The 25,566-nt window shown below is 35.2% G+C and overlaps 1 protein-coding gene and 1 long non-coding RNA gene across 2 annotated transcripts in view; one reads left to right on the forward strand and one right to left on the reverse strand.

Annotated features, from left to right (window-relative positions):
• Nucleotides 1-25,566, reverse strand: part of LOC126928720 (lachesin-like) — a 96,601-nt gene that overhangs the window by 47,459 nt on the left and 23,576 nt on the right. The gene's annotated exons all lie outside the window — the stretch shown is intronic.
• On the forward strand, nt 11,817-20,052 carry LOC126928734 (uncharacterized). The gene is made up of 3 exons (XR_007716917.1): nt 11,817-11,905; nt 12,905-13,080; nt 19,806-20,052. It is a non-coding gene; the product is annotated as an uncharacterized LOC126928734 (long non-coding RNA).

Consider the following 25,566-nt stretch of genomic DNA (forward strand, 5'->3'; position numbering starts at 1 on the left):
TTGATGTACGAATAATGTAAATCCGGATGCTAGTAACAGTGCTGCCCAGTTTTATACTTTCAACGAAGCATACATTTTGGAACACAAAGTTCTACGTGGAAGACGTACAACGATCTAGTTACGACAAATCTATGTGGAATACAAAGAAATCGGTTAAGAATCTTTCGAAACACATGGCGTTTTCCTACTTTTTCTAGAATTCCAAACTCCCTTTAGCTATAGATTCGTAAGATATTTAAATCTAATGAACAAACCCGATTTTTCAAATTACAAAGGACAACAGTATTAAATAATAATTTGGATTTCCATTTAACGCTTTCGCTTAAGAATCGTCAGACGTAAGAATACCGCAACTCGAAAGTCAAGAAGTAGCGAACCCAGTGAACGAAAAGCTCATGTGTGGTGAAGTGGGTGAAGAACTCGTGGACAGGTAAGAGACGAAGGTGGTGAAGAGGATACAGATTCAGCAGTCGTCAAGCTGGATGATCCAAGTTGGATGTTGATTTTTCCTCTGTCTAGATAAGGAAAGAGGGTGAAGAAAGAAAGCGAGAGAGAAAGAGCAACAAGCATGGCAAATAGCCTTTTCTGACCTAGCGCGTACTGTTCCGCTAGGGAGTAAATGGTCGAGATGCGGATCCTGTGTTTTCGTCTTTTCGCATATATAACTAGCCAGTATGAGAAACTCTAATTTCCTTGATGCCACTGAACTGTCACTGAACGAAAACCTGACTTTTCCTTGACAGTCTAATCATCAACGCTGGAGTGCAACGTACAAGGAATTTTATTACTTTCTGTGCCCCAATACCAATTACTATTCTGATACGTATTGAGATATGTATAATTTTGTGTGCTAGATTGGCCGCGTAGTAGTGACACATGTTTGTGAATATGAGTGTTGGAAATATATGTGTGCGCAGCGTCTCGAAAAACAGATGAATGTAACTGTTCCGTTGGCAGTGTGGTATGAAAGATGGTGAGACAAAGAAAGTGCTGAGACGCGTGCAAATGTATATCGACGAAGATCCTGGAAATCGTTTATTAAATAAATCTAAAACTATCTTAATATGAATTCTAAGTGTAACCTTAGTGTTCCTTTACTTTTATTTCGGCAATTAAGATCCACAATTCTCAACAATACGTACATGTATTACTGATATGATCAAATTAACGACACACGCACATACCATATACATGTTACAGATTGGAGAAAGACCATTAAATCGAGTACCAATATGTGTAGAAAAGATTTTCCTGAAATGGAATGCAGGCTAGTTGATAATCCATGGTGCAAATGGAGTCAGGCAAATTCTGTGGCTCGAAGTAGGACAAGAGTCAAGGATAATAAAATTGCTTATGAGAAAATCGAGTTTGAAGATGGTGAATTTAATCGTTGAATACGTAGGAATAGGAGAAATTACTCTACATGCAAAGTTTTCAACGCAATTTTCTTAGTCCTGATTTTAGTATTATTTTGAGTCACAGAGTCTATCTAACTCCGTTGAATTACGGGTTATCCTGTATGGACTATTTAGTTAGTATTGATCTAAACAGAGCTTGTAATGGCGTGGGCCATAACACCTGAGAATATTCTACTATTTCTACTGCGTATTGCATAAAGTCGTTATAGGTATCTTACAAGAAAAGCGATATTTATTAAAACTGACAAGGTCTATCGAAATTATTTAATTATAGTTTCTTCAGGATTCCTATAATGGTCTCTCGCTTATTATATCAACCTTCCATTATTTATAGAAATGATATTGCTAAAATTTTGAAGACATTCTATTCACGAAGAAGAATTCTCTTGGCCTCGAGTTACATTTTCGAACGTATAAATATATTATATATTAGATTCCAGAAAAATCTTCTTTTCTCAACATTTATCGAACGTATACGTTAAATTTAAACTAGAGATGAGTGAAGGTCGCGTAGTCCCGTATTTTTCGTATCTCAGTGGAGGAATCTGTCCTCGATCGAGGTTCGACAGTTTCATTAATTTGTCTTTTCTCAGCGTGAAGGCTATCAGAACCATATACAGCCGTAACCATATCGGCGTGTAGCTAAGTACGCATTTGAGATTGAACGATTAAATTTAAGATCTTACAGTGTTTTACACTTTCGTAAGATAACATCGAATCGTAACTTCAAAGTAGAAAATATTATCACGTACTAATTAAATTTTATCAACGCTCATTAATACGTATTATTATGCCTCTAAATTCATGAGAGATTGATTACTCTAAAATACGAATATCCAAGACCGATAGTAAAATCCACGTATTCTACAAAGTCTACATTTTCTCAAACGAAATGAGTTATTTTTAAATCTGGTACTCGTTTAATCTTTATGTACATTGCACACATTATACGTTTGCTTCTTTGTAGCTTGTTTCTACGTACATTACAGAGAAAAGTCTAACATGTCCAAAATAAGCTTTTTAATTGTTTAGCAACGTACACAGTGTGCGTCCTTATCGTTTGTAATTTGCTATTGAAAAATGACGTGCGTTATGTCACATTCGTTTTTAGAATTATTTCTTGTAGAGAATTTGTCTATTTATTTATTGAAATGTGAAATGCATCTCACTCATAATGTTTTCTCGTAATGATTAAAACATCATTGAAGAAATTTGAGTGATATATAACAAATATTATTCGGTGATAAATAGACTAAAAGTATAGGTCATGAAAATCTCTTCTCTAAAATTACTCGAATGTTTGAAAACAGGTTTTTTTATTTTTTAACTAACAACGCATACCATGGATATTCACGTGAAATTTAAATTGTTATTGTAAAATGTAGACACTTCATCACTAGTAGAGGTCAAAAGAAAAGGAAAGAAATTAATTACCCTTTTCTTTACATGCACATTATCCTTGTATATGCCATCTTTTATTCGACTCTTGTTACTATTAGCAATAAATCTGTTCTATTCCATATTGTAGTATCTACAAAATATGTGCATATTTTCTTTAGTAAATTCACGATATGTTCTAAGAGACAGAAAGTTATTTTTGAACACGAATACTATCACATTGCCTGCGACCGTGTACGGCAATATATTCGCAACTTTAAAACTTTCGTTCTCAGATATCGTAAATATCATAAAGTCGATATTTTCGAAAGATCAATTTGAAACGCGTGTTTAGGAGCAACACATAGAAGAAAATCTTACAATTTTGTTAAAAGTCATCCAAAACCTCACGTTTATCTCTATATCGTCCACTTTGTCTCCAGCTAAGATACGTTGAGGAAGGATGTTCGCAATGTTCTGCAAGTATGCTAATTAAAGTAATACAATACGCTTCCTTCAATAAAAGTAACATTTTTTGGGACTGCGTTCGAAAAATTCCCAAAATACAAATGTTTAGGTCTGTTAAATCCAAAATCACTTCGAATCGTTTGATCCTACTATCGAGTCGTAACTATCGTAACTATCGCGCAGAAATTTTTAAGCATTGCAGAGTTTTGAACGACGGTGTGCTGATTACAAAAAAACCTTCTCGAAGGACCAAGCTCGTGGTGAGATACGAAAATAACTTTGCTCCAAGCTAAACTATACAAAGTCGTTTAAAACTATACTATAGAGTAGAGACGTGCTTGCAAACTATGAAGACCTCGTGTGAGGTACCTTTACAAACTGTTATTAAAACAAACCTTATGAAACTTCTATTCGAAGAATTTAAACGTTCGTACGTGTTCCTACCTTTATACTAAATAACCAAACGTACACGTTTACGTAATTGACAAATCAGTCGCTATTTTATCTTCTTGTACAGGTCATTTAATCTTTGACCAACTGCACACCGACTGATCGCCAGTATACCGAGTTACGAGTTTATGATATATCACTATCATTGAGGGCCATATAAAGGCGAGGGTCTGGTTACTCATCTGACCCGTAGACGTGTGGTTTCACTGTTGTAAAGTAATTTCTCAATCTCCAGTTTCGTAAGCAAAAAGACTAGGCAATAATAGATCCAAGACGTTTTTCGAAAGCAATGATTAAGAATCCGTATCATGAACCTAGGAAGTCGAAGCAAAACTTATCAATTCGAATTAATCTCTTTAACGGTAATCGGTCAAAAAACAAAAAAAAGATTTGGCAGAAACTTTCATTTGAGTTCGTACTTGGACAGCAGTTGGCCGTAGTCAATCATATAAATTAGTACATCGCTTGGAACTAACGTAACGTCTATTCCCTCATTCTCCGCATTCGAACAAATTGCCACAGATTAATTCGGCGTTCAACCGGTCGTGAAAGAATCGTTCCAGTTTGGTTAACTTGAGGTTTACGGCTCGAAGAAGGGAAAATTCATGCGGTTCAATCGTGGTGCTACGAAATCGATTCGACGACACGAAAGCCAAAGGTGATCCTGATCACAATAAAACTGTCAACCGAATTGGGTCACATTATGTGTTTGGATCGTGTTGTAGTCTTCGAGATTTGGGACTGTACATTCCCAAGAGGAAAATCTTGCATCGATGTAATTGCACATTGCAATCGCGTCGCTTTTAAAGAACGACGATCGAGCTTAATTGGCAATGCAAAATTTTCCTCTACAATTTCTTTCTACCTGTAATCGGAACAGAGTTGTAGTTCGACCCAATTTACTTGACTCACTCTGTATAATTCCCTGTACAATTCAGATGTTAGCATGCATGGCTCTGACACGGTTGAGAATATCGACGAAACTTGTTCGAAAAAAACGAAATCTAAGGTATTTGCATTTTAGAGAGTTTGCGACTAGGCGACGGATCTGGTCATTTAGTTTAGTTCAGCTTCTTCGCTAACCATTCTCAATGACCCGAACAACTGACATAAACTCGAAGTTTCCAAGAAACCAAGACCATTGTAATGGGTCATCAGGCACCGTGTTTGGCAAATGTAAACCGGAGGAAATTCTGTATAGTCAAACTTCCATTTACCTAAGGCACGGCTGGTAACTATCGCTCCGACCTTGAGGGTAACGTACCAAGGAAGAACCGTGACAAATAATGGATATTCATCAGAACGAATCAATCACCGTGTCGTAAGATCTTCGTTGAGTGCAACGAGAATAGCAATCTCGAGGACAAAACATTTCAACACGAAGCGGTTTGTAAGTAAAAAGGAAAAGGAAATCGGTGCGTCTGAAGCCACGAGCTCCAAGACTCGTTAAGTGTTCGATAGTTGTGAGTGAAGATATTGCAGTCTAAGTAATGGGTTTTATTGTGGGTTTGGACTTGTGATTCTTCGCACGTAGCGAAGCTCTAACTTTATTTAATATAATTACGTAAATAGAAAATTTATCGACCTCGGAGAAACACGTAACACGTACAGATCGACTCTTTACAAGAGGTTAACTACAATACATAAGAAGAAACATTATCGCGTTTCTTTCGCGCTACTTCGTGCGTGGTGCATACGTAAATGTAAACGACATTTTTCGCGCAAATATAAAACACGAGAATCTCCGCATTTAGCAGATTTAATTCAAATAACTCACTTTCGATCCCAAATAGTTTGATAGACGTTTCATCGGTGTACCAAATGGCAATGTTACACGCAAGAACACTGTTCGTTCGCAAGATCACTGCACTGCGGTTTAGATACAGAAATGTGGCGCCTTTGATGAAAACGGTTTAAGAGATATAAAGTCCAATAAAATGTAAATTAATCAGTTAAACTGATTATTTTAGATGATCGAATGCTAATAATATTATTATGCATTGTTATTCTAATGCTATCAATATCTATTATTCCAACGAAATTTCAAAGCCATTTTAAAATTTAAATCACCAGTTACTTAACAAAAGTGGAATTGGGATTAAATTCTGAAAATAATTTATCTGTTAAATCTACTGAATCTATGCAAGAAGATGTTGAAAATTTTATTTCGAGACTTCTCGTATTATATCGGGCTGCTTTTCTTAATAGATTTGCTGCAAATATACAGTGACTTGCAGAACTACTGATGCGTGTTATATAAAAAAAGTTTCATCGTTTCATTATCAAATACAAAGATTATATTGACAAAATTTCAATCTAATCTGAAAATATACGTAGAAGTTGCAAGATATTTGCTGCATTCTTATATTTAATAAAAAAAAGTAGTATATTGTGGCAATAGTTACTTCAAGTATATAAAAGGTATTAAAGATAATTCCACTGAATACTGAGACTTATTAATAGTGTGGATGATTGCCTGTTTCAATACTTTTGTGATCTCTGCAAAAAATATTTAGTACATGTACTAAATATTTCATAACTTTTGTACATTTTTAGTCGTTGACAATTTTACTAATATAGTCATGATAGTTAGCTGTCATTACGGTACTGATGAAATTTCAAAATATTTCGAATAACACACGTCAGACGTTAATAAATGATGTCGACAAATGTAGGAATATTTTCGCCAGCCATTGTAGATTTTTTAGATGCAAATTCGTTAGATTGGATGAAAATTAATGGACAGAATTGTACTTTAAATGAAGCTGTCCAAGCACACGTATTCACATTTTTCGAATGGAGATTTAATTGGACTCTTTAAAAAGAGGTTTAAAGGAAGATTAAGAATCTGGTAAATCAACGAGGAAGTGTTGAACCTAAAGTAGGACAGTTACAGGGTGTCCTACATAACTGGGTTAAACTGTATCTTCAAAATAAAAATGGAAAAGGAACCGTCATAACGGAAAATAAAACGGTATAGAATGAAGTCTCCTGGATTTAATTTTATGTAATTTTATGCTTCGGTACATCTAAAGAGTGCAGCTGCACCTGTCTTTTAAAAGTGGAACTTCATACTTTGATTGCATTAACCGCGACGTAGATTTTCACACTTTCGATAAAATTATTAAGATACTTATACCTTAAAAGTACTAGTTTATGACTTATCGTAGTTTGAAATTTGTTGTATTATTTCGGTGTATTGACAAACATTATGAGATATTTTCGTATTCAAACAAACCTATGAATTGTCATCTATTGCATTCTACGAGATTTTTCTATTCTTTTCCATATATTAATTAACGTATAATTTTTTTTTTAAGAATATTGTTCTTAAATGCGTTGGACATACCAATGAGAATGCGAGCGAACATTTTTTTAAAGGATTGAAACGCAGAACCAGACCAAACGATATCGAATAAATGAAATTAAGACATTCGAAATGGTGAAAGCAACTGTGTAATATTAAATGTGAAATACGAATTCTTTGATATAAATAAAAATTATTAGGACAAGTCGTTGAGCACGGTATATCTCGTGCGATGCTCGGTGATTAATCGTTTCTTCGGCATACTTGCAGTCTATGATGGAATACAAAATTTTAGTTGGAACATTAAACTTGTCCTATTACACTTGCTACCAAAGGGATCCGTACAAACAGAATTCTTGAAAGTTCTAACCTAACTATTCCGTTCATACAAATACGTCTTTCGATCTAGCCTCGACTGTCTCGGTATCTAAAGCATAGGTCAGCTAGGAAGCTTTTGTTGATGACTCTACTGGATGGACTCAAAACTTTCCCTTCGTTCATTCATCTTTCTTTCTTCCTCCTATTGCAGCGCCTCAAGAATATTTCAAGCGATAAAGATGTCCCTGTCTGTTCCAAGAGAAAGAATTTAACTTTACGAGAACGGTGCAGGCAATTAATTATCAGCAAAATATGTTCCCATTTATAAATTCTTTAAACAAAATTTTAATCAATCTATATTTTAATTCTCCAAATTCAGTGGAATTACAACTTGCGTCATTTTCATTTAGCATAACTAAGAAACGGAACACGTTATTGACAAGAAACTGTCTATCTTTATATGGTTTTAGAACCTCAAATTACATGGCTCCCTTTAAATTTCTATAAAAGAATGAAATAAAAGATCCTTTTGATACGACAAGCTTACACGCGGATTACTATCTCTCTAGGGAAAATCAAGCGATGCGCAATATAGTTATCGTTAAAAAATAATAACGACTGGCCAGCAGCTTCGTAAAAGTCGTATACAAGAATCCTGGACGTCCCAGAAGACCTTATAACACTTTATTTAAAAAGTCGTGGGCCAACATTAAATCTCGTTGCTTAAAGAAATCCACAGGGGGATAACAAAATCTACTCTAAAAGATTTTCAAGTGGAAAGGATTAATGTTTCGGAATAAGTCTACCCATATGAATAATCCAGCAACCATATAATATATACCACAAAGGTCAACAGCACAATCCACATATGATGATGAGCAGAAACTTAAATAACGACGATAGATCGATATTAAAATATGTATGTGTCTATATGTCTATAAGTCTATTTGTATGTAAAGTGGATAATTTATCATATATACGTATACACGGATAAAAAGATGTACGGAATTATTATATTTTGCACTGTAATAATTTCTTGTCTACTACTGCTTTTAGTCTCTTTGATACATTTTCTTATCAGACTATGGATTATTTCTAGTCCAATGTTATATCATACTGCCGGTGTCCTTGTACTTCCTTTTCCAATAGGCCATACATTTCGATTAGGTTTAGATGAAGACTTTGAGCTAGCCATTCCAATAGAGAAAATTTCTTATTTGTAAGCTCGCTTCATCCATTAATTTTGTTATATGCTTTACATCTTAGTCTTGCTGGAATATAATACTTTCGTCGTATGAAATTTATGTAGAAATTTATTATCTCGTTCATTCCCATTGTTTAGGTCAATCTTTTGCTGTTCAGCAAAATAATGAAAATAGCAAACGAAGTTGTAATTTGTAAGAAAAATAAATAGTTTCGTTACATTAATATTAAGTACTTTTGTACGTTTCGTACCCTTTTATTCGGATGAAGTAAAATGTAAGGAAAGAATAGAAGCAAGATAACGAAGGAAACTCTATCTTACTTTCTATTCTTCTCTGTAATAAAAAATTTAATAAAAGAAATTAAATAATTATACAGAAAATGACAATCATTATCTACTATTCTATATTTGATAAAGTCTGTAAATGCTGTCAATTATCTAGAAAAGAACTCTTTGGTTCAAACATCTATATCCAACATTTTTTCCCTCTAAAATACATTTACGAAATGACAGTTATTGATTTTTATCGAACTTTGTGCCACGTTTATCGCTGTTGGCAAGATTTCTAACACGATCAGGATTCTTGAAAATGAGAGCGAATTTTATAGAGTTTCACATTTCAGATAATTCGGTGATCAATCGAACGGTTTGCTTATTAGGTTTCAACTAACTTCTTATTATCTACCGTTTCCAATATCAGAAATCTAAAATTTCAAATGACGAAAGCACGTAATTAACGATTCAATAAAAGTCAAATCTTATCGTGTAAATGGAGCAAATTCCGTGTTGTAGCTAACCCTATCTCTGTGTTCCTGTGCACATATTACCTGTTATTAGAGCCACTAACGTTACATTTTCTCCTTAGACAGAAGAGGATTTTTATAAGAGGAAATGGTTCGGCTCATCGGAACGAACTGGATCTTCAAAGTCTTCATCGGGAAATTCTTTTGGTTAACAAGGGTGAAGTACTCAGTCTCGATATTCAGATTGCTTCAAACATTGATGGAGCAAGCTGACTTCAAAGAGGATTTTGTTTCAACACTGCAAGATCAAGGTTGAAGTAACCAGATCCAGAGAAGTTCGAAACGCGGATTGGTCTTGGATATCAAACCAATGTTAAGGTAATGTATTCCAAATTGAGATTTCTGTTAAACAGCAATTGGAAGGATCAGCTATGCGGATGTACTAGTTTGTTATATGAAGTAACAAGCTACTACATTTACATTTATAACGTAAATTCCCTTGCTATTTGATACGAAGTAACGTTTAGAACGATTACAAAATTATACAGCATAAACTATACGATATACGTGTAAACTGCTTACAAATCAAAGCAACTTGTTTTTGTAATCTTTTATGATTTTTTGTAAGAAGTATCAATGTCAGTATTTACAAAGTCGAGAAATTAACGTTTAAAGATATGTTAAAAAATTCGCCGTCAAATAATTTTTGACATAGAAATTTCTGCCGTTTCGAATTTCATTTCTACTACAAAACGTGAGAATAAAAGCTTGTGCCACTTGTGTTCCCTTTTTTTATATCGACTTCAATATTTTTCTTAGGAAGTTTATTTTATAAAAAGTTTCGACATTTGCATATACAAATAACATTACAGTCGTTTCTATGCAGAATTTAAAATTGTCGTTCTTTATATACCAAATAAAATTGTTTACAAACTCAATATCGGGTTTAACTCAGTTTTGCAAAAAATATGACATTTTCTACACCAAGCCATAGGATTAATTGTGTTATCAACACTTTTTCGTAATTCAAACACGTATGTATAATTTAGTAAGTATAATTAAATAATTGTACTAATGACAAGGCTACGATTATGAAATAATTAACGAAATAATGCACTCAACTGTGCACTTTGTGCACGATAACACTCGAACGATATAATTTGTCACTTATTTTTTTAAAGATGATTGTAAAAGTCTTCAGGTCACTAGTAACGAACCTATTTAATTCGTATCGTGGTAATAACCAACAACAAATTGGTTATAAAATTTCGTTTCTTCGAACAGCAAATAGAACGATATAAGCAAATTTGGATACGTTTATTTATTATCCATTTTCGCATTTCGTGTGTGTAAATGATAGAGTGCAACGAAAAATACGGATAAAAATCGCAATTTTATACATATGTGTACGAGGAAGAGTTATTACATTTGCTACAAAGTTTGCTTACACAAAACCAAAATTGTGCGAACAAAAATTTATCAACAATTGATCTTAAAATAAAATATCGTTCCTGTAACAAGAGAAAATATCAAAGTCATACATGTCTATTTTGATAACGTTTATATGGAAGGTAGTTCATGAAAAAATATTTGACACGTATTTTTTTATCGACTATCGTTCATATTGAAGAGATAAAAACAGCCCTCAAACCTATGGATTGGAAATATATTTTTTAGAATATTTCGTGAAATACGGAAAATAGAAAAAACACTTTTGCTCTTAATTGATATTTTTAAACAAAGGACTCAATCACATAAGTTTTTATTGTTAAAGCTAATTTCTTTCGATATACGATATATTAAAAACTTTAATATCTCGGAGTAACTTTTCTTGCCAAATAATCAATTGTATGCAGCTTTTTTAATCTGCAATTTTTCTGTAAAATTTTGCAAATTTAAAAATTCTTGCAATGTTTTCGATAAAGATGCTACATATACGTTTCAGTTATTTCCGAAGACCATTAATGAGCAGTGTCTTTCAATATTTAGCGAACGTAGCTATCGTTGAAATCGCTTTAACACAAAACCTAAATTTCGTAATGAATCATATTGTGCTATTATACATCATTCAATTTATTATTCAGTTTCTGGTACAATATGGTTTAATAAAAAATATGATTAGTATAACATCGCACGCTTAAAAAAGAATAATTAATTATTCCGTGCACTGTATTATAAACCTTAACTTTTCTTGTCTAACTTTTCTTAAATTCCAGTTACTTTTCAAGGTGTCATTGAAGTAGCGAAAATATTTTAGGTAATTTCGTTAGAGGTCATACGCTTACACATGCACATAATTATTAGACATACGATAAATCTTCAAAAATAATTTTCTTAATTTTACAAGAAATCGATTAACATGGCCTTACTAATCTCAAATGGGAAACTCAAATAGCATAGGTACATAACATCGTGATGATGTCATGATAAGAGGAGTATGGTTTTGGAATATTTTAGAATCAGTAGAGCGTTATAGCATGGTCGGCTATGGTATTCGTGCAACATATATACGCGTCTCACCAACTAGCCGTCTCTAGTTTGCAACAGGTCCCCGTCAAAGCTCGAAGTTTCCCTTGGTTTTCGTGGAACACAACGAAAGTAAAGCCAGCAGTGAGCTACCGTAAGGAACTCATCCTATTCGGCCAATCGAGTAATTAAATCCGATCGATAAACCTCTTATGATAATTCCGTTTGTTGATACTTCGATGTGCTATAGGATCAAATGTTTGTTTATCTATGTTTGTTTAGTGCTGATTACAAATCGGATATAAGACGGATTAATTAGACTTGCATCAATTAGTGTATCCATTCGTGAGACGAAAAATCACTCGATTTTGCTAATGCACTAAAAATTGTCAACAAAATATCGTATTTATTAGAGATATCTCGGTAAAAATTCATTTTCAGTGTCGACATACAATAAGATTGTTTAATAGAAATATTTATTTATTACGGCAATATAATAACGCACTTTGCTGCACTAATCCTTTGCTAATGTAAGCATTGACATATACTTAACGATAAAATAGCAATCCTTACAACGAAAGGATGTATTCGTATCCTTTTAAAGTTTGCGAAAACTATACTAGGCACATTGAAAGTTATACTAATTCGTTAAACACATATCCCTTTCTTTTTATACGTTTCATATCGTGGTAATTTGTAATTTTCAGAATGGAAGCGGGTTATTGAAATTAATATCGAATTAAAATACAACTTCGGCTCGTACGCGTGTAAATTCACTTATACGCATTCTTACTGAGTTCGATAAGTACGTCGATTTATATTCAAGTATTTAACTGCGTATTTTTGATTTAAATGTAATTAAAAAAAAATGGGATCTCGGTAGAGAATTGTTTTACCAAGCAAGATATTATAAAAGGCATTACGCTTCGAATATTTTATATATTCTTTCGTATTGTATGGATACTGTGTAATTTTCCACTTTCAAATCTCGCATGAACACGTAAAAATCCGCGGTTCAGCAATAAGTAGCGCAACGAATTTAGTTGTGTGCGTCAGTAGGTCAGCAGTATGTATATATGTATTAAGATATAATATGCTTAATGGATTTTAACAGTCGAGGTATTAGCTTCATAAGAAGAGAACGATTTGGTAGAAGCTGCAGGTAGACGATGAAAAGTAGGAAGAAAAAGGAAAAAAGCAAGATGGAACGAGTAAGAAGAAGCAAGACTGACCAGATGAGAAATGGAACTGGGAATGAAAGAGTTAAAAGAAAAGAACAATCGACGGAAGAAAGTAATCGCTCGTTCAAGCTTTCTCTCTTTAGCGCCTGTGAGTAGTCTGTCTTAGAATGCTTAAATGGAAAAGAAGTGCACAGTGAGGATGCGTTGAACGGTTGTACGCGCGACGACAGAAATTCTTTCACGTTTCCCAATCGGAAAATCGGGCGATCGAACAAATGGAAAAGTCCGATGGTGCGCGAATTGAGAATAACTGTGAAGACCATAAATCAAATGCGTTTCATACGATTTGATACGAATTGACACGTACGAGCTTCAAAAGTTTTTACTTTTACACATACTATATATTGGGTTGGCAACTAAGTGATTGCGGATTTTGTCAATACCATCTAAAGACAAAATCCGCCATCACTTAGTTGCCAACCCAATAGCTTATCCTGCATTCAGAATATTTTCCGTGTATTTGCGAATGTTTTTCATACTGCTGTAGACAGGAAGATTGGATGAACGCGGAAAGGTGGTTAATAATTCCAGAAAGTAATGCTATTATCGATAACTGAACGACAAAAATCTTTGAAGTTAAATTTTTATCAATTTGAATTTTTAAATATTCCAAAACATTGACATTGGTTAAAAACAATTTTGCAGAATTCATTATTTTATTCATCATTTATTATCATATTCATCATTTATTTTATTTCAGTATTAAGTTTGTTTGAACGATTTCAGACGACTTTGTATAGAAAAATATCTCACGTATGATGGGAATTATTGATAATTAATCGACTAATACAAGTAAAGTAATTACCAAATAAAAATTTAAAAATTTTATTTAAACGTCGCATGATAACACACGTGTAGTTCGATATTGCTTGTAGTTAAGTATTTCGAAAAGACTTTGCAAACAGATCATTGCACGATTTTCTGTAAAAACGGTCGGGCTACGGTTAAACAGAAGCTTGGCTGTAGTTGAGTGGACGGTTCGTAGATACGCGGAAAATAAGAGTTTCTGCAATTGCTGGCCGGTTGGTAAATACAAGGTTAACTCGTAAATAACTCCAACTGTACTAAATGGTATGTTGAGCAAAAGCCTCGCCCTAACTTTTCCCACACAACCAAGTTGTCAAAAATAATTCCCGTTTCATGCCCGAGTTACGCCAGGTGACATTTTCCTTGATACGTTATCAACGACAAATATTTATTTCTTGAAAAGATATTAATATATCATGCGATACGATATTGCAATTCCACGTGAAAGTCTCGTTAGGGAAGTTTGACGAAGATAAAATCCTTGGCGAGTAATAGGTTTACCATTTCTTTTCAGCAAGAGAATGGAATTTATTTATGTTTCTTTTTACGTTTAATATGTATTGCTACTTATACCAGCAGAATTAAGTTTCGTATCTTTATTAGATCTGAACTTGATTCGAGCCAATTAATCGGTAAGAAACGTAGAAATCGGGCCTGCTCGAAGAGACTTTCGAGATTGCTCGGTTAAGAGCAGAACCTCTTGAATCTATCAACTACGTAATTAGAGGTGGTCGATCGATAAAATTAAGAAAATAAAACGCATGGCAGACTCCTGAAAATAGACGCCTTGCATCTTGCCTATAATCATTTGATGTACGATATTACGTAGACGTACTGTATGAACGGTGCAATTTAAACTATGATTTAACAATTTCTATAATACGATTGGATCCTTCAAATAATCCACGTTTCTAACTTTTGAAATATTCTTAATATTTATCTGTTGTTTGTTCCGGTTTTAAACAATTGTCATTTCAATAATGGACATAAAAAATTCACTATAAAAATTGTGGAAACGTTGGCTCATTGTACGTATAGTACAGCGCAGTATAAACGATTGCGATGCCGCGAACTTCGAACGCGGCAATGAAACATTTATAAAATGCATAGGAAGAAACTTTTTGGTTTAAAATAGTATGCACGTCTGGCAGACCGACCGAATGTCAGTCCTTAATTAATTTCCTGTGCACGGCCTTAATTAATCCACGCGATTGAAAGGAAATTCGAAATCAAAGGAGAAAGCAGCGTGTAACTTGTTTATTGAATTCCTACGTCGTACTGCGGCTAAATGCGAGAGAATGTTTAAACTCGCAGAAGTGAATTAAGAGTATCGTGTAACCAAAGGAAGTTTCAGAGTTTCAAGAAATTAGCAAAGTTTGCACCGCGCAATACCTTCCGCTTTCCCTTCAGCCCTTCTTCACTTTGTCGAACACGAAAGATATCGCGGTTCAATGCTTCCAAATAAGGCCGAGTCAAGGCAAATAAAATTTTCTTGTTATTTCTAGTTGGCGGAGAACTTGGACAAACGTAATATTTTCTCAATGATAGCTCATGAGATACTTCTTCCCTATGGTTATTACACGTAATAGCTCTGAGCACTGAGTACGATTTACCTACTCGTATCAATGTTTATTCCTACGAAATTGTACGTCTCTTTGTACGACTAATGAAGGAAAAATAAAAGAAAAATACGTGAAAATGTTATTCATCCTACTTTATTATCTGTGGTGGTATTTATAATTTGTGAACACGCCTGTATGTATAATGTGCAATACACAATTACATGGACGTAATGTACATGCGTTTGTTCGCCATTAAATCGTGCATAAATTTCGGCTTTATGACAGTAGATATATACGGTATATAAACAATATATATTTTAATGACACAAAGAGTTCAAACATTCGACCAAGCAACTATGTACTCGCCATGTGTTCAGAACTCCTGTTTGGCAGCATAAACTCGGGAATTGTTGTATCCTATCGTATACCGGGGGCCTAAGCTACTTCAACTCTATTCAGTCGAACTTCTGTACTTGCGATTTTCTCTTTCTCAAATTGATTTTTCGTTAACGCCAGCATACCAATTAGCAACTTACCTATCTTTTCCGATAAATAACAAAATTTGTACGGGTATTGGAAATCTTGAAACAATTTTATATCGAAACGTATTTGGCAAGTAGCTAATCAAAATCCAGTTTCTTATGTCTTTTGAGAACATCATCTTGCATTGGTCTTGCATTCTAAGACCTATTTCGATTTTTTTATTCTTAAATCACACGAGACATCGTGCGGTAACCAAACAACCAACCAAGGCAATGCGAGAGACGCAATAATACGACTCTTTGTAATTTTCTGTTATAAATAACTCATTTAGCGAATTGGCTTATAAAATACAGACTCGAAATAAATAAATTTTTTAATATCTTTTAAATTAAACAAAGAAGTTCCGATCAACTTGTACGGTACATTTTTGCCTTATAAATCGTGCGTTTTCATTTGTCAAATATGACAATATATTGTAACTATAACATTTGATTTATAAATTCATAATAATTCACGTTTCTTTGATACTTCAATGATTTACGTGACATTAACAAATCTTTTGCTCGATCACGAACATGTTGTTACATATTCCTATTACTCTTGTAATTGTTTTATCAACCCATATTATGCGGCAGGCTATTGTTCTTCACTATGTCGCGTCGGAATAAAGGAACAATAATACATGATTTTTTTATTATGAGTAATAGCACTGGTGCGGCATTTAATTCTCTTTCGTATTTTCGGTATTCATTGTACAATATATATATTTTTATTTTTACAATTTATATAAAATTATAAATAAGTAAGGTTTCGAAAATGTTTTGATATCGGCCACAAAAATATGAAATAAAAAAGATATAGTTCCCATTTAAAAATATAACCACAACCATCGCAGCTTTTCAAGACCATTGCAAGGTAAAATAATGTTGTATCATACATAACTTTCGAGATATTTATGTAGTATCGGGGCCAAGAGGCCTAAGGTATCGGCCGAACCGTAAACAAAGTACCGTTCATCATCAATGTACCGTTGGCTCTTTTTAAGTGTACAGTTTTCGTGGAAAGGACTTGCGTGACCTTGACCACGGGCGTTTCGGGATACCTGTTCCGAAGGACGGAAAAAGGCAAAGAGACGTTAGGAAGAGTGTTAGTTGAGATGCCGGAGTGGACGGATGCAAAAGGTGTGCAGAGTGTGCAGAGTGTGCAGAGTGTGAGTTGAGAAGCGAGAGCGAGCGAGTGTGGAAGCGGAAGAGTATGAATTGGGAAGTCGAAAGCCGCCTGTGAGAATAGGACGTACAACAGCATTGTAATTATTTCGTTGCTTCGAATATCATTTATTAAATCAAAACATCATTACTTGTCCTTTCCTCTAAGACCCATTTAGATACTATATAAATTTTGGGGGCTCGAGCCGGGATCTAGAGCGCTAAGTGACAAGTGAAAGTGATATTTCAGAACAATGAGTGACTACAATGCAGGAGAAGCAGTTTTGACTGACGAGCAGGTGGCTCAGATGCAAATACCGGAGTTAAAAGACGAACTGAGAAGACGACGGCTGAGATTAGCGGGTAGAAAACGCGAGCTGGTAGCGCGATTGCTGGCTGCGGTACGTTTAGAGCGGGAACACGGTGCACGAGAAGAAGACGACGATGACAACGATGATTTAGAAGACGACGACGACAATGAGATGGGCGTAATTGGGGACCGTTTAGACGGCAACGGTCCAGGGAATCACGATCTCAATAGTCAAGACGGCGGAGTTCGGGTGACTCCAGTGGAAAGACGTCGAAGGCATAACGAGCGTAAGTGCACAGTGTTAACGTTTGAAGACGTGGAAGACTCGTTTAAAAAATTTAGCGGAGATGACCTACCGAATATAACTCAGTGGATAAGAGATTTCGAGGAAATGACGGAGGTTGGTCGGACATCCACATGGTGGTTTTCGCGAGGAAGCTTCTCACAGGCCCTGCTCAGGCTTTCGTACGCCAGGAACGATGCATGAAGTCCTGGGCGAAGTTTAAAATGGCGCTGGTAGATGAATTCGAAGACGTAGTGAGTGACCGGCAGGTACATCAGGAGTTAGCGCGTAGAACGAAAAGAGCAGATGAGAGTCTGCTTCAATATATGTATAGTATGCGTGAGCTTGCGGGACAAGGAAGAGTCGATACACAGTCGGTAATCGACTATATTATCCAAGGTATTCCCGATGGAATCACAAATAAAGCTATACTATACGGGGCCAGGAATATGCAGCAGTTGAAGGAACGCTTCAAGCAGTATGAAGCGATGAAAAGAGACATGAAGGCGAAAACAAAATTTGGGGAACGTAAGGACGATAAAGCAGAACGATCAGCAATGCGGAATCAGTCGAGACAAACGAGCAGTGATCCCAAAAGGTGCTTCAATTGCGGTGGTGACGATCATATAAGTTTTCAGTGTCCGGAGAAAGAGAAAGGTGTGAGGTGTTTCAGGTGCAACGAACTTGGACACATGGCGTCAAGGTGTACAGCACAACCGAAGAAGACCTACATCATTTCAAGACCCGAGAAGAAGAGATACATGAAGGAGGTGACGATAGATGGATGTAGGTTTACATCGTTGGTAGATACGGGTAGTGATCTCACGTTCATACGATCAGACGAGTATGCGAGGTTAGGATCACCACCGCTAGGAAATGGTAAGCTTAGGTTTGATGGTTTGGGTTCCACGGGAAATGAGACCTGGAGCGAATTTACAAAGATAATGATGGTTGACGGGTGTGCATTCACGGTCACGTTGCACGTCGTCTCAAACAAGGTATTGAAGAGACACAGCCTGCTGCTGGGTACTGATTTTTTGGATCAGATAGAGTTGCGGGTCAAACGGGGTTCCGAGGGGTAATGGACAGGCAGAGAGGGTCAACAGGACACTTATACCATTATTAACCAAACTGGCTGCTCCTAAACCTGATGATTGGTACAAGCACGTCGACCAAGTCCAGAGGTACTTAAATTCCACCATAAGCAGAAGCACGGGAAACACTCCTTTCCAGCTACTTGTCGGGGTTGAAATGCAAATCAAGTAAGATGCACAGGTCAGAAGATTAATCGACGAAGAATGGGCTGCAAAATTCGAGGAACAGCGTCGTGAGCTACGCGAGGACGCCAAAAAGGAAGATCGCTGCGACGCAAGAAGAAAACAGGAGGAATTTCAACAAAAGACGGAGGAGTGCGAAGCAGTACCTAAGGGGAGATTTGGTAGCCATTAAGAGAACCCAATTTGGCCCAGGTTTAAAACTCGGAGGAAAATTTTTAGGTCCGTACCGGGTATCACGAACAATGCGGAATGACCGGTACATGGTGGAGAAAGTAGGGGAGCATGAGGGGCCTGCGCACACATCGACGACCGCAGACTTCATGAAGCCTTGGGTCCTCAACGCCGAAGACGACGCATCCGACGATAGCGAAACTGAAGACCACATCTGAGGGCAGATGTTATTGCAGGATGGCCGAATGTAGTATCGGGGCCAAGAGACCTAAGGTATCGGCCGAACCGTAAACAAAGTACCGTTCATCATCAATGTACCGTTGGCTCTTTTTAAGTGTACAGTTTTCGTGGAAAGGACTTGCGTGACCTTGACCACGGGCGTTTCGGGATACCTGTTCCGAAGGACGGAAAAAGGCAAAGAGACGTTAGGAAGAGTGTTAGTTGAGATGCCGGAGTGGACGGATGCAAAAGGTGTGCAGAATGTGCAGAATGTGCAGAGTGTGCAGAGTGTGCAGAGTGTGAGTTGAGAAGCGAGAGCGAGCGAGTGTGGAAGCGGAAGAGTATGAATTGGGAAGTCAAAAGCCGCCTGTGAGAATAGGACGTACAACAGCATTGTAATCATTTCGTTGCTTCGAATATCATTTATTAAATCAAAACATCATTACTTGTCCTTTCCTTTAAGACCCATTTAGATACTACATTTACATGTTTCCAGATAAAATGGACACGCTGTATATCTCTCATAGAAAGAAGACTAAAAAGGAAACACTCCACTGATCTCACTAAAGAAATAAGATAGTCAAACTCGAAGATGGTATCCCGCTGGGGGTTGGCAACCCAATGTTATTTAGTAATTAAGCTAAAAAAATTTACAAAATGTCCAGCTGGACAAATTGTAAAGTACAAATTAAATAATAATAAAGAAAAACAACGCTGTATATACATATGAAACAGATAGAAAGGTCGATTGGAACCTCTCCTGCAAGATTTTATTTTAATGATTTGTCTATAGGATGGCACATATAATTGCAATTATTATTCCGGGAATATTTATCGGTAACTGTTGTACTTATTTTGGTTCGTTTCCGTCCGAAATTTTACAAATCTAAGAATCTTCTAAATATATATTTTAAAAGAGTAATCTCCATTCAACCTGGGGAAAGAAAGTATAGAATTAACAATTTACAACAGAAAAGTAACTCTTGCCTAAAATATCTTTTTACGAGTGTCACAAATTGTAATCATTATAAATTCGTAACATATTTTTCAGATTCAATTTGAGTTTCGAGTAATAGTAATTAAAGCTGTATTATAGTATTAAACATTATGATCGTAGTATTTTAATAAAAGCTGTGGACAGAAGTCAATAATAATAATAGTTAACGCACTAAGTTTTAAGCTTGATAATTACTGAACAGTAATAACACGACACTCTGTATATACATACATGTGTGTCTAAGTATGCACTTACTACTGAGAAGTTAATAAGCGCATATATAATATTCTACTATAATACTAACGTCAATTCAAATTTTCACAATGACTTGGAAATCTTTCGTTCTGATTCCATGAAAGTTTCCATTTCAACTTGAAATACGATGTGACTTCGAAGTAAGTACTATAAGATAAGTAGTAAATAAACTATAACATGTAGTATAAAGCACTCACTGCAACATGCACACACACTTTTGGCCTAAGCCTATGTGCCTCACAAGAATTGCGCGTGGCTACCAGCTCGTTATTGCCTGCTGAGCTTAATTTTAAACAGAAAACTATCGATGCTCGGTTCTCATCGCCGATAGCTCTGTTTCCTTAAACTATCTACACTTATCCTAATGCAACGCTTATTCTAACTTATACAACAACATTGCAATATCGTTATTTTAATTAGTGCATACGAGGTTACAATTAAAATATCGTCCATCTTTCCGAAGGACTAGTATAGGTACGCAAACATTCTGTATTATTGTGAAATAATACAGAAAGAGAATTGAATTTGTTATTGAAATATTATAATATATAGCAATATAATATATAATATATAATGAAATAAATGTTATTGAAATATTATTGAATTGGGAATGTCACTTTTATTCTCGATGTAAAGATATCAAGTAAACTGTTGCATTGGAAAGAAGGCGAAGCGGAAGCAATAGTTGTGCCCGTAAATATCTCTATAATAACGGTATAATGTAATAGATGCTGAAGCATAAGCTAAACGTAACAGAGAATGGAATAAAAGATCAGGGTGAGTACTAACGTTATTGGTCATAGGGAGTGAACAAATGTTACGCGTCCATGGTGATATCGCGCGTATTGGCGACAGTAACATCTTTTAATACTTGCGATGAACGAGTGTTTTTATATTCCGCTACAGTTTAATATCTACGAATTTACTTGCGTCGTCGTTTCTCTTTTCTCTTCCATCTTTTCTTTTTTTCTTCTCTTGTTTCTCCTGCTCGTCACCGAACGGCCACTCGAGGTACTCGTAAAACGGATAAAAATCGTGGCGCGATGCAACACCGGTAAAGCATTTCCTTTTTTTCTGCTTCCCTTCCGATCACGAGAGCCATTAAGCTTTTCCACTAGACTCTGTCAAGTGTCTACTAATATAGGTTCCACTAAATCATTCACGCTTCCTGCGTTCGTAAAAAAATGTACCAATCCACGCACCCCGCGCTGTTTGTAGTGCCTTAAAAAAGAAAAGTAAAAATACGTGCCGTACGCGTTGTATTAGCGAGCATGCGACATTTGTTTCGCGTTACTGATTTACTTGAACAAAAATACGAGGAAATTATGTATATCCATATGGAAATATACGTGGGCCATTAAGCTACAACGAATAAACGTGACAGGAAATTTTTGATTGACGAAAGAAGACAAACGATAGCGAGAGAACCAGAAGCGCTTCGAACGAACGGTATTGCAAATTAAATAATGCTATATACGAAAGAAAATTATGATATCACAAGTCGATATTTGCTATAAATACATAAAAAAGAAGCCTATGGTTTTTTTTTAACGTTGTCAAAATTCATTTCTTTTCTTTTCTACAACTACCACCAGCTTCATTTCGGTTAAGTTTCGTCAATTTTATATTTACGTTTCCTAATGTCTCTTTCTACAATCCTCGTTTTATTATTCCGAATTTTTAAGAATCGATATTTTAGAATGGAAAACTTCTTTGTAACTTCAAAGCGATTTGCTCATTAAGAAATTATCTGAGCTCTTGAAAAGACTGTACCATATTGAAAACTTCAAAAATTGTTTCAAATAAAGCGTATCTTCCATCGAACGAGATAAAATGCGATGGATACAATCTTTTGTAAATTGTTATATCGTTTTTGCACTTTTCACCTTTTCCAAGCATTTCTCAGACATTTTTATTCACCTACAATACGCATCTTTGAATACCATCCGTGACTATTAAAAGTCTGCGTTTGCTAGCCAAGTGCAAGCTACTATCAGAGACTTTCAATAGATCATGTTATCATGGCGTATAATCTAACGAATTGTGGGCTCGCCAAAACTATTAAACGTGTGCAGATCAGCGAGTCATGACGTCCTTACACTCGGGGATTCCTAGTGTGTATAGATTTGTTCAATTATAACACACATGCATGGGCCAGTAGCATAAGTAGTTACTGCCAAATGTATTCGACGTTGTATTCTCAAATATACTCAAGCCGAACCGAGTTAGATTTTTTCATCGATGTCAAATTCATCATCAACGAATCAGAAGATTAAGTTGAACCGAATCGTATTGGGTTGGCCAACATGTAATGCAGGATTTTCCCATGAGAGATCGTTTTTGCTGTTTTTAAATCGGAAAACTTCTTAACATATAAAAAATACACGCGTGGCCTAACAGTTGAGACTTTAACGTGTGATTAGAAAAAGACTTCATTTCGTTTGTTTAAATATTTTTACTCTTTACTTCGATTCAAAGATGAACAACGGGAAGATGTATTTTCGTGCAATTATGTTTCATTATTTCATTTGATTATTTTCATTATTCTCATTTTTATTGTTTATTATTTTATTAGAAATAAAAATATGAAACAACGCAAAAGATTGCTGATATGTATGGTGACGGTGATGTGAACAAAAGAATAGTGCGAAGACGATTCAAAAAGTTTCGTGACGGACATTTCGGTGCTATCGGTCATAAACGTTCCGGCTGACCTATCGAAACTGGCAACGATCAGGTCTATAGACCAAATGAAAATAATCCACGTTATATCGCGCGCGTGAGTGAAATGTTAGGAACACCGAATGAGGAATATCGAGAACAATTTGTATCAACTTGATATAGTCTCATATCGAAAATTCTCACAATACTTTTCGACCAACCCGATATAAAACTTCGGTTGAACTGACCACTTCCATAATATGCGGATCAGGCTAGCCTTGGCGTATCACGCGCGAAGTATAAAAAGAATTAACACGTTCCTTTCTTTCTGATTACATTTTCATTACCCTCTCCAATGGCCGGTGTATGCTGACAAAGAATTTTCCTTTAAATTTATTTCTGTATCGTAAAACTTTTTATAGAAGTATATATCTACAATCGCTATAAAATTTTTAATACATTTTTCTCAACCAAGTCAGTCAGTATCATATACAATATGACCATACATTGGAGATTGCCATTTAAAACATTGTCCAACTTCTAACGTATCTCTATTTTTAGATTGTTCGTTATGAACCGCTGATTTCGAATAAATCCGTAGTTACAATTTCGTGATTTAAACACGTTTTTAATGTAGTTCTTTAAACGAATCGCATGTATGATCCTATAGAGCTATTTTCTCAGCTGTGATGAAACTAGTCGTGATAAGACAAAGTAAATAAATTCATCTTTTTTGTATGTGTAAGTTATTTGTTTAAGTAATGAATAATAAGCAATTATAATAGTATCATAATAAATAATACGTAACTTTATAATTTTATTGGTTATTGTTGAACGAAAATCTAAGAAAAAGAATAAGTTAACTCTAATTATATGCACATCTTACTTTGTGCTTACTTACTTACCTTCTCCTTTGGCTCTACGTAGAAATAATTGGAAGGTAAAGCTCCATTCGTGACATGTTATTCTGACAACTATGCAAGTACTCGAGCACGCTACTCTGTGAGCTCTTCTCCGGTGCTTCGCATTGATTAACAGTGGTAAAAGAGTAAAACAAGCGGAAAAATTCTAAAAAGCTTTGCATGAACAAACACAGACAAGAGTCATTGATTGATCCGAGAGCTTTAAAGAGATTAATGATCGTAAAAGTATGCATTTCGCTTAGAAAAACAAAAACTGTTCTTCTTTTACGCGTACAACGTACGCACGTTTATTATTTTATTAAAATCCCTGCTATTTAATTATCTGAAATATCTATTATCTAAAATAGCTGTTTTATCTCTTTTGTGGGATTTAATTCTGTCGTGGGATTTGTGATGTATATAAACTTGTTATTTCATTTAAATATACATGTATTTGATTAGATTTCCCGAAATCATATGCAGTTAACCATTTTCTATCCATTCGTATATAATAATCATAATCTTCTCGAAAATAGATTAATTAAATGATAAGAAAAAGTGTGTTCCCTCTCTTATATTACTTATAGCAAGATTATACGTACTTATTATATGTATATGTTTAATCATCATGTTCGCTTAATCTGCTATCGATATATCTCTGATTTAGAAAAATGCAGGTTTTTTTTTTATAAAGATACTCTGATGGTTGTTAATTGAGCACGGGAAAAAGTTAGAGAGAAAAAAGAGGTAAAACAAGTGCGAGGAAACAGATTGGTACGAGTGTATATTAAGCATATATGCAAAAACGAACATACATACATGCAACCAATCTACGTGGCATGCCACAGAGGTTTGTACAGGTATATATAAAATGCTTCACGATCGTCAAATAAAAAGCAAAAGCATGTAGCACGAAAACATGCGCCATAAAATTCACATTAAAAAAAGAGAAGAATATGCACGCACAGTAAAGAACGCAACGTCCTGTGACGTATTTCACGAGGGAAAAAACGGTACACGAAGAAGATCGGCGAACAATGAGACTTTAGAATAAGAACGAGCCGTACGTAGTATGTGTAGATTGGCAACGTCCAATCATTTCTATCACTTCGAGTAATCGTACTTTATCGTGCGATTTCTTTTTCAGATTCTAAAAATGTGTTTCTAACATCGCATGAAACTTGAAATTTGCGATTTAAATTTAAATATGTAAATTGGCGAAAAATTTACTATACTGATAAAATTAGAATTTTACAGCTATACAAAAAGAGCTTCTATTAATCTCATGCTACACTTTGGATGTCTCCGCATCCTTTTTTTTTATTTTTTTTTTTTTATTTTTTCTAGATTCGTTGCACTTAATTAACATTGAAAACAAGTTTGCGCCACAGTAATTAATTTCGAATTCCCGTAAAAGTTTAATCAGAAAGTTTTACCGGTTG

The sequence above is a fragment of the Bombus affinis genome, chromosome 2 (genome assembly GCF_024516045.1).
Source record: "Bombus affinis isolate iyBomAffi1 chromosome 2, iyBomAffi1.2, whole genome shotgun sequence".
NCBI classification, from domain to species: Eukaryota; Metazoa; Arthropoda; class Insecta; order Hymenoptera; family Apidae; genus Bombus; species Bombus affinis.